Raw genomic sequence first — 9,767 nt, 5'->3', positions numbered from 1 at the left:
CGGCGGTGGCAGGCGGTCCCCCCCCCGCCCTCGCTGCCGATAGCCATCTTCTCCGGGCTGGGGAACCTGCCGTCCGTTTCCCGTCAATCTTACTTCATCCCACATGATTCATTGTTTTAGCCGCTAGAATGACATGTGGCACTGCAGGGCAGGGGAGCAACACACCCGCCATCAAAAAAAAAAAAAAAAAAAAGAAACCAAACTAAAAACTCCCCCTAAATGCAGCAGGACAAGCCTGTGCTCTCTTCTGGAGGGAGCCCTGCGAAGTTGTGTGCGTGTGTGTGTATGTGTGTGTGCGCGTGTGTGTGCCGGGCTGCCAACCTGGAACGCTTTTCCGGGGAGAGGAAGGGAAGCAGAGAGGGAAGCTCTTTTATTTCACTGCTTGTTTTGATGGTCGCTCCCAGGAGGCTGCGATTTTCTACTGCCTAGTTAGTGCCCCTTAATCCTGACTCGGGAGTGACTCAGTCGACGCTTGCAAGGGCTGATTATTTTTTTATCGGGGGAGGCAGGGGTTCAGACAGGGCTGGGGCACAGCAGTCGAGGTACCGGCGAGCGGAAAATGAAACACCGCCGCCGCGGCGAGGGGGAAGGCGAGGGGGGAGAGAGGGAGAACCCGGGGCAGGTAAAGGAGAATCCTTCGCGTTGGTCTTGTTAGGATGATGATGATGATGATGATGACGATGATGATTATTATTATTATTACGATTTAATTGAATTTTTGTCAGTCCTCAGTAGCAAGCGCTGACGATTTTGCACCAATGCTGTCTTTACAAACACAACTATCCTCCTCCTTCCTTCCCTCTTTCTCTCTCTTTCTTTCTCTCCCTCTCTTTTTAGTCACGATTTCCCGAGATAAATGAATGCGCGTTTGATGGGTGTATGAGATGTGGCCCATCCAGCTCCCGTAACGCAGCCCTGTCGGTGCGATATGTGCTGTACCGGTCGTGCTTAGAAACAAGTGGGCAAGTGATTTTTTTTTTTAACAGTTTGGATTGGTTTAAGAAGCCGAGGAGAGTATTTTATTACTGGTCCAAAACGGTGCTCCAGCTTCCAAGTTAAACTACTGGGGACACCACCCCCACTTCATTTTGCGTAAACACAGAGGCTGGAGTAGGAAAAAGTGAGATACCTTTTTTTTCTTTTCTTTTTTTTTTTTAATTGAAAGGAGGGAGAAAAGGAGAGCAGGTCGCCTCCGCGGCGAGGTGCCGGCTTGGGAAGCAGCAAAGTTTCCCGAGGAGGCGATGGAGCCGCAGCCGCCGCCCGGCTGGACTGCTTCCCTGCATCCCTATGGATCTGCTGGCAGCTCCCGCCAGCCGAGTTACCTGCTCTGCAGCAGCAGCAGCAGCAGCCGTGCAGTCTCTTGCTCCTGAATTAAACACAACTCTTAATGATGTAGCATTATCAACAAGGGACACTTGATTGACTGATCTAGGTATGATATATGTGCTGGGCGTCTAAATTAAATATTAAGTGAAATACTTAGCTCTAATTAGAAATCGTAACCTAGCAATGAAAACTTGAAGAAACAAATTACGGGGGGGGGGGGGACGCGGAGGGGGGGGAGGAGGGGAGAGCCTTTAAACGCGGCAGCGAGGAAAGTAGCGGTGATGTGTACAGAGGCTGACATATTAGCAACAAGCAGCAACTTTGAAATGATTGACATATCATTAAAGCCATCAGGCTGATTTTAATAATTCTTCTTCAAGGAAAAAAAAAATAGAAAGAAAGAAAAGAAAAAAAAAGCACGAAACCTCTCAGACAAGTTATTTATTTATCAGCGCATTAAACCCGGGAGAAACGTAATTAGACCGGGGGAAAACGAGAGAAGGCGGGGGGAAATCTGGCGACGAATTTAGCAAACAAACGTCCAAAAAACAGCGACCATCCAGCTCGGGGCTTCTGTGGGAGAGGGAGATGTCAGAGCTAGATGCCTTCTCCCCCGAGTGTGCCTTCCCAAGGTAAACAAGCACACAGTTGCCTCAACTTTCTCCTTTAGTACAAAGTTCCTGGTGCGACGGAAAATTTGAATATTTTATCAGTCTCTTGTAGTGACCCTCATTAGGTGGGCATCCTGCTAAGGCCCTGGCGTTACAAGAAAGCTGCCCAATCAGAGCATTTGCACGCCTTGTTAGCGATGGTTAATGAAGCTTCCCCATGCACTCAAAGAAAGGCCCCCTCGATGTAGATTTACCTTATGTCAACTCGTTACTTCTAATGAATCGCATCAAAATTCTTCCCTGAATGGGGCCGAGGCGCCCGGACCGGGATCCCCTCCCCGCCCGGCGGAGCCCACCCCTGCCACCGCCGGCACTTTAGCGGAGCATCCGAGACCGAGGTGACCAGGCGCAGTTTGGCGGCGGGGAGGGGGAGAAGAGGCCGAGGGATGGGACGGAGCGTGCGGCCGGCAGCGGCGGGGGCACCGCAGTCCGCGGGGGGTGGGGGTGGGGGGGTGCGCAGCCCGGCCCCGGCTCCCGGCGAGGGCAGCGATTGCGGAGGCTTCGCCGCTGGCAGGTAGACGTTTGCTCTTCGCCTCTAATTTCCAGGCTCCCCCCCCCTGCTCCAGTTACCCCCCCTCCCCCCCAACCCCCACCTCCCCGTCCCTCCGGGCTAGCATTTTAAAATCAATTAGTATTTTCAATTCTTGAGGTGAATTATTCAAACAAATGTTTGGGAGACCCTGAGGGAGAATTTGGCCGTGACAAAAGGTTTGATTAGCTTTATTTCCCCCCAAAAGCAACAAAGGCGCAGGGCTGCGAGAACAATCCGCTACATCAGGGCATGTTCAATTAAATGAAAGTCATTAGCTTCGCCGTGAAAGCACTACCTTTAAAATCAGATGGGGCGGGCGGGAAGAGGGGGGGTACTCTGATAATTGTGGCAGGAGGATTTAACCCCCCCCCTCCCCCTATACACACAAAGCCCTCCAAAAAGAAGAAGAAGGGAGAGAGAGACAGAGAGGAAAAAAAATAATCAAAAAACCAACACTTCACCCTTTGGAAATTCGTGCTCAGTCTAAACAATAGGAAGCCCATAATGCAGATTATAACACTCACTGACTCGAATCCATTATCTGCCCTCCACACTGTCTATATATTGATTTCCATATACTTTCTATCGCTCTCAATGACTGAGCAAAGCTCCAGTTAAGAGCCCGCAACACACAGGAGCGCTGCTTGAACTACATCTCACCATCTCACCAAGTCGGAGCCGGTTGTAAACATGAAATGTTCCCATTTCCCCGGCGTAGCTGTGAACAAGCACACAACACACACCGACCGAATCCCGCCCCCCCCCCAAAAAAAAAAAAAAAAAGAAGCGGTCAGAGCCGGGGCGCTGCCCTGGGCCCCCCTCCCACCGCGGGGAAACCCGCGGATCCCCCCGCGGGGGCACGTCGAGTTTGCACCCCCCGTGTCCGCGGGAGAAATCACGGGGTCGGGGCCCGGTGCACCCCCGTCCCGAGAGCGCCGGAGCCGCCTGCGGGGATGGGGGTCTCGGTCCCCCGCCTCCCCCCGCCCCGGGGCGCAGAGCCGGCAAAGCCGGGCGGGCAGAGCCGGGGAGCCCAGCTCCCCGCCCGTGGCCCTCCGCCGGCAGCCCCTCTCCCGAGCCCTGAACTCTGAATGAGGGATGACGGTTGTTTCTTTAACTCTGAGACCCAGCAGAGCAGAACTTTCCCAAGGCGGGATCCTCCGGACGGTAAGTTTGATATTTGGATTAAGATCACTTCCTCACGGGCTCTTGTAGTGTGTGTGTGTGTGTGCGTGAGAGAGAGAAACGGAGCGGAGGGGAGGGAGGGGACGAGCTCAGCCGAAAACGGCCATAAAAGAGAGAAAATAAACCACCAAGGGCACAACCTGTTTTGGCTTTTTTTGGTGGGGGGGTGAAGTGCTCCTGAAGGGAGGTGCGGCGGGAGCGGCCCGGCGGGGAGCGAGAGGCTGCCGGGGCTGAGGGTGCCTCCCGACACCCTCCCTCTGCGGGGCACCGCTCCAGCCGGGGGGGGAAGGAGGTATCGAGAGGGTTAAAGTGCCCGGAGAGAAGCCGAAATTTGGAGAGAAGCGAATGAGTGTGTGTGTGTGTAAAACGGTAATTCTGCTGCTATAAGGACCCCATATAATCCACTCGGAACTTGCATAGATCGGGGAGATCCGGGACAGCGCCTTAAATGGTCACATCATATCCTCCCCCCCGCCCCCCCCCCCCTTTACTTTAATGAAGATTGTTAATTTCTTTCGAGGCAGTGCGCTGGGCTGATAAGTCCTCCCCAGCTAATATGTAAAAGTTTAAATACCAGCAGGTGCAAATTCGCTCTGCTTAAGGCTACAAAAATAATGCCGAAATTCAAGAGCACAAGAAGTTGGCCTTTGTATTGTGATTTATAAAAGGGAAATAGCGCTATACATAGCCAACTATTTACCAAAAAACCCCAACCCCCAAAGCCCTGAAAGTGCTAAATTCTTCTTAATGATGCCGAAGGTGAAGTTGTTTCATATTGGACAAAATGGGCATTTTTCTTTGTCATGTAAATCACCCTTCACTTGACCTCAGGTTAGAGGATAATGTTCATTCTTGATTCACACTAAAACTTATTTAAATCAGAGAGTGGAAGAATCATTTCACAAAATCCGCGTAATAAAGTGAAGAGGACTTAGGGATCTTCATTCAAAAAAACATGGGTTAGGAACGTGTACTTCAAAAAAAAAAAAAAAAGAGGTATTTGCTGCAAAACTCCAGGATTAGGAGGTTTCTATTTAATAAAGTTATGCTCCTTGGATTTCCTGAGAAATGTGTATATAATTTCGCATAACAAGATTAAAAGAAAGGAAAAGATATGAATCAAAGGAGCTATAGATACACAAAAGACCTCCAAGTAACAATTACTCTAATACATATTTTAAAATAGGAAAAGAAATGAAAAGCTATTTAACAATTGGGTAAAACAGAAATGAAGGTTTGATAAAGAAGATGCAGCTTGCGGTGCTATTTCATTCGATAAATATACTTTTGGCGTGGAGTGACAGGATATGTTATTTTGACACAAAATGAAAGCGTTACTGCAGATATAGAGACATAGATATACACGACGACAGCTGTATACACTCATTTATAAATTAGTGGGTGCACGTGGAAGGAAATCTGAGCGCCTCCACTTTCCAAAGCGAAGCTGAAAAATATCCCGGAGGTGAGGCGCTGGGCTGAGGTAGGTTTAATACTGAAGTGCTAGAGATGATTGGAAATCAAATAAAAATTCGACACGCACTGACCCATTAGAGGATTTAGCGGTGAGGAGGGAGAGATTTTCCAGGGCTTTTGTCGCTAATGTTTCAATGCTAGGCGCTAACTTTAAGAAAAGTGTCAGTAGAATAACAAATTGAGGGCATGAAAGGCCACGGAGAGAAAGCAAGCAAGGATGCTCTTGACTTCTTAGCAGTTGCTTAGAAAGGATCTCGAGCTTAATATGGGGACTCAATCAGAGGAGAGCACAAAGCTGGGGAAAGGGGGAGAGGAAAGCTGGGCTCAGCACGTGCACTTTGGTCAAGTCGCTTGAGTGAGCACCGGAGGGGGAGCTGCGGGCACCGACCCGCCCGCCGCCGTCGCACCCCCTGCCCCCGCTGCCGGCACCCACCCACCCACCCACCGGCCCGGGGCTGCCGGTGGGGGGGAGAAGCGGGGAAGAAAAGGGGGAGAAGGAGAAGGAGAAGGGGAAGTGGGGAGGACACCGAGGTCTGTGTCAAAGCGGGGCGGCGGGACAAGCCGCCCGGGTCGGGACAGGCGCGGGAGCTCCGCCGGGCTGCCCCGGCACGGCAGCGTCCGGGCGGCCGCCGAGAGGGATAACTAGATAGAGCGTTAATTTGCCCCTTTACAGCAGCGCCAGCAGTAGATTTTGTTAAAAGACGCCGTTATCAAACTCGGTCTTTCCGTGAGAAGCAGCCGATTTTTCAAGCCCGGCTGTAAAGATTTTTAACAGCTTAGCGAATATCACAGATAAGGGAAATCTGGAAGATGCTCCCAGGACATCAGACCTTAATGGGCTTCTTCGGCGGCGGAGGGAGCTCCATTCTGTTCCCTGTGCGTATTATACTGCAGACAGGATTCGATATATACTCTATTTAATCTTGCTCTGTGACAGAGCTGTTTAAGTGTATACCATGCCTACATTCTTTGTATCAAGACCAAAAGGATGCATTGTTGAAAGAAAACTATTCAAAATCTTTCATCTGATAGAAACGATCCAGCAACTGTGAGGCAGCTACAGCACAATGGTTCTGTCTACATAATAGGTATCTCATAAAAATACAGCGTGTCATTGCAACAAAAAGTTAAAAGTCTTAAATGTATCCATCTTATATATTGCATGAAGTCAATAATATTCTAACCTTGCCTGCACCCCGCCATTAAATGGTACACGGCACTTTAAAATCGAGGGCATTGTGATTGAAATCCCAGTCTCTAGCAGAGAAAGAGGGGAGCAAGGTAAGTTAAGCGAGGACCATTACGGATGTAATGACCTCAGGGTAAATATTCATTAGGAAGAGGAGATTCCTCTTCTAATACCCAGTCTATTTTCTTTGGAATGCAATATCACGGAGCCTAATGTAGTAGCAAAACCCAAGATTTAAAAGGAGATTATTGCCATGTGTGTTGAGTCGAGTTTGGGAGTTGTTTTTCCAGACACTTTTCCTCAAGTGGGACGCAAATGCCAAGAATAGTTTGGGGGTTTTTTTGGGTTTTTTGGTTTTTGTTTGATTTTTTTTTTTAAATCACCTTTCTCATTTCATTCGGGCGGCTAGATTAGCTTGCTCCTTGCTTCGCCCCCGGTAGGAGAAAGCAGAGTACATTTAAGCAGCGCGGTTAGCAGCCCTGCCTCTCTCTCTTCTCTTGGTAGGTGCACTTAGCCTGCGGAAAGGGAGACTGCACACAACCCCGGGGACAGAGTTTGCCTCCTGAACTGCACTTCTCTTTCTGAAGAACGGTAGCCCCGACCTCCAAACCAACTGAGACTGACGCTTTAAAGTAGCTGCGAACAGCGCTCCCGTGTCTTAACAGGGTCCCGTAGGAGATTCGAGACTTTTAATTTCCAAACAGAAGGAATTATTCCCTCGGAGTCCCGGTATATATATATATCTATAAAATATTTAAATAAGAGAAAAGGAGAAGCTGGGTACGATTCCCTTATATACACAAAAAGAGAAAGGGTGTGGGAAAGCCGAGCAGGGGCACATCTGGCTGCGGGCGACCGCCCCGTGCTCCCGGCCGCTCCGTTGCCCCCGGCGGGATGGCGGCCGGGGCGGGCGCGGCGCTGCCGGGGGCTCCGGAGGCTGCCGCCGGCACGGCCCTCGCCTTCGCCCTGTGCGGCAGCCAACGGGCGCGTCGCCTGGTGTGACCTTCAGGGAGCACATTTCAACTGCTAAACATCGAGAAAAGTGCTTCCCTCGCTGGCAGGCGCCATATTAATGCCGGGAGCTGGGGCTGGGGCGGGGGGAGGGCGGTTTCGCGGTCGGTCTAGTTTTACGCAGTTGTTAGTTCAGACTGGACGAGCTCTCGACGGCTCCGTAAAAAAACCAAAAAGTACTTTGGGATTCTCCCCCCCACCGCCTCCCCTCCCAGTTTCCACTCCCCCCGAGGGGATGCGCTTTGTAATATTGATCCCTGCTCTGGGACCCTACAGAGCATCCTCCCCCTCCCCGCCCGGTGGGGAAGGGAGTGGGCGGGGGGCGATCCCCGGGGACGCGGGATGTCACGGAGTCCCGGCACAGGGCCCCCACACTCGCCTTGCCGGGGGCCCCGGTCACCCCCGGGCAGCGCCTGAGACCGCCCAGCTCCCCCTGACCCTGCTGTTTGTCCGGGCGGGGGTGGGAAGACACCCCGAGCCCCCTTTCCCTCCCCTCGTTTGTGCTGAGGAGGCTGCGAGCAGCAAAATAAGAAAATATTCCCTCCCATCTCCCCCCCATGCAAAATAATTTCCCAAGAAGTGGGTCTGCACTTTGCTGAGCTCCTCCAGCTCGCACTGAGACCTGATGCTTAGTCGACGGTGCTGGTTTGCCTTTTCTCATCGTGTTTTATATTTATAGTGTGAAAAAAACACAAAACAAACCCAACTTTTGCAGATGGGCAGAGGTGGAAGAAGCAACACCGCGATCGCGGCGGGGACACAGAGAAGTCGGACAGAGCCGTTCCTCCCCGGGGCCGGTGCCGTCCTAAAGGTTCAAGCCCCCCTCAGGATTTCGGAACAAAGCCAGCCCAGCCCTGGTCCGCCACGCACAAATCTCCATTGTAATCCTGCGCTTTTCCTCCTTTTTTATTTTTTTTTCTTCCCTTCGCCCTGTTTTCCAGCTTGCGGATCCTGAAGGTCAGATGGAGAGGTCATGGCTCTGCATCCCCTATAAATAGATTTTGATATTTAGACAGCTATTGCTACTCAATATTAACTTACAGGATAATGGCGAGAGATCCCGTATGCGCTGAACCTGTTATTCACGAGTGAGCAGCATCTGTCGAATACAATTCTCGTCTTTTCGCCCTGTTTGGCTATAGCGCAAATCAATAGGGCGAAGGACGTCTTGAGGCTGGGGAGGGGACACGGTTGTGCGTACAGTGTTGAAACTGTACAAGGACTTCAGAAAGCCGAAGTCAAGAGCCAGGTAGGCACCGACCGGCTCTGAGAGAGCGGAGGACCCATTCAAGAGCGGCTGGGGGAAAGCTTACAGAACAGCGCCGGATTTATTCTGTGACACTTCAGTTTAAAACACGGTGAATGCCGCTGAGGTGGAAGGGTTTATTCCAGGGGTCCCCTCGGCATATTCGAAGCCCGATTTTCCCGTTTCCGACTTAAAAAATCCTGTATTCCAGGTAGATCCGAACCAGATACTCGTAGCTCACCACTAACCCTCTTGTTTACAGAGCACTCGAGGGAAGGCAAGGTCTTCAGCTGTGGGTAATACTTTGAGGGAGCGCTAGGAATTCTTGCTTCCATTTCACAGAGCATCCCCCCTTCCCTCAGACCCCAAATCTTCCTCTGCCTTCCGCCACCTGCGAGGCAGAAAGGCTTTTTACACTCCACAGCCGTCCTGGGTGCCGGTACTTTTCTTGGCGCTGCGATTAAAATGAAATTCACGGCCGGGATTCGCCTTGAGGCTTTAGAGCAAACACCCCCGCAAGCCTGGGACCCGCCGGGATGCGCCGAGAGGGGCCGGCCAGCGCTTTGGTAGCTGGAGGACCCGCCCCCCCACCGTGTGCGACCCCGTCGGGTGGGTGTGGGGGCGGTCAAGCCCCCGCGGGACGGGGAGAGGAGCGAGGCCAGGCTGAAAGCATCGCTTCTCCCTCGTTTTGCTGGGATCACGCGTGGGTCCTTGCGCCTTCTGCAAAGCAGAAGCCCCGTGTCACTGGCGAGACCGCAGCTCTAGAAATTAGTTGCAATCAAGATCTTTTGTGGCAGGACGGGAAAACACGCGCGCGTTTCCATCCACTTACCTGGGCATGGGCGGTGGGGGGGGGGGTCGTGAAGGGGGATGATTATTGTTTGCCTGTGAATTTTGTGGTTAAAAGCCTGGGGAAGGGGAGGGAGGAGAGAGGCGCTGAATAGTTTGATTTAATCAATAAAGCATCTGAAAGAGTTGTCGAGATTTGATTCTCCCCTTTGCTGGTTTAACTCGGTCTTTAATGTTCATGTGTAACATCTGGTAGTTTCGGGGGGGTGGTGTGCTCCTTAGTTCAAGAAAAGGGATTATTGCCAAGGAAGAGACACAAAAGAGGCAGTTTTAAGACGCTGCGGC

General features: G+C 51.6%; 1 long non-coding RNA gene across 1 annotated transcript in view; it reads left to right on the top strand.

Annotated features, from left to right (window-relative positions):
* The window catches only part of LOC134512830 (uncharacterized), a 9,699-nt gene extending 251 nt beyond the window's left edge, over positions 1 to 9,448 (top strand). Inside the window, exons 2-3 of the long non-coding RNA XR_010070253.1 lie at positions 6,881 to 7,105; positions 8,103 to 9,448. This is a non-coding gene — a long non-coding RNA (uncharacterized LOC134512830). The remainder of the gene's footprint in view (positions 1 to 6,880; positions 7,106 to 8,102) is intronic.
* The last annotated feature ends 319 nt before the right edge of the window (positions 9,449 to 9,767 follow it).

Source organism: Chroicocephalus ridibundus, chromosome 3 (genome assembly GCF_963924245.1).
Source record: "Chroicocephalus ridibundus chromosome 3, bChrRid1.1, whole genome shotgun sequence".
NCBI lineage: Eukaryota > Metazoa > Chordata > Aves > Charadriiformes > Laridae > Chroicocephalus > Chroicocephalus ridibundus.
Note: the sequence above shows the minus strand (reverse complement) of the source record. Positions and strands in the feature narration are given on the sequence as shown.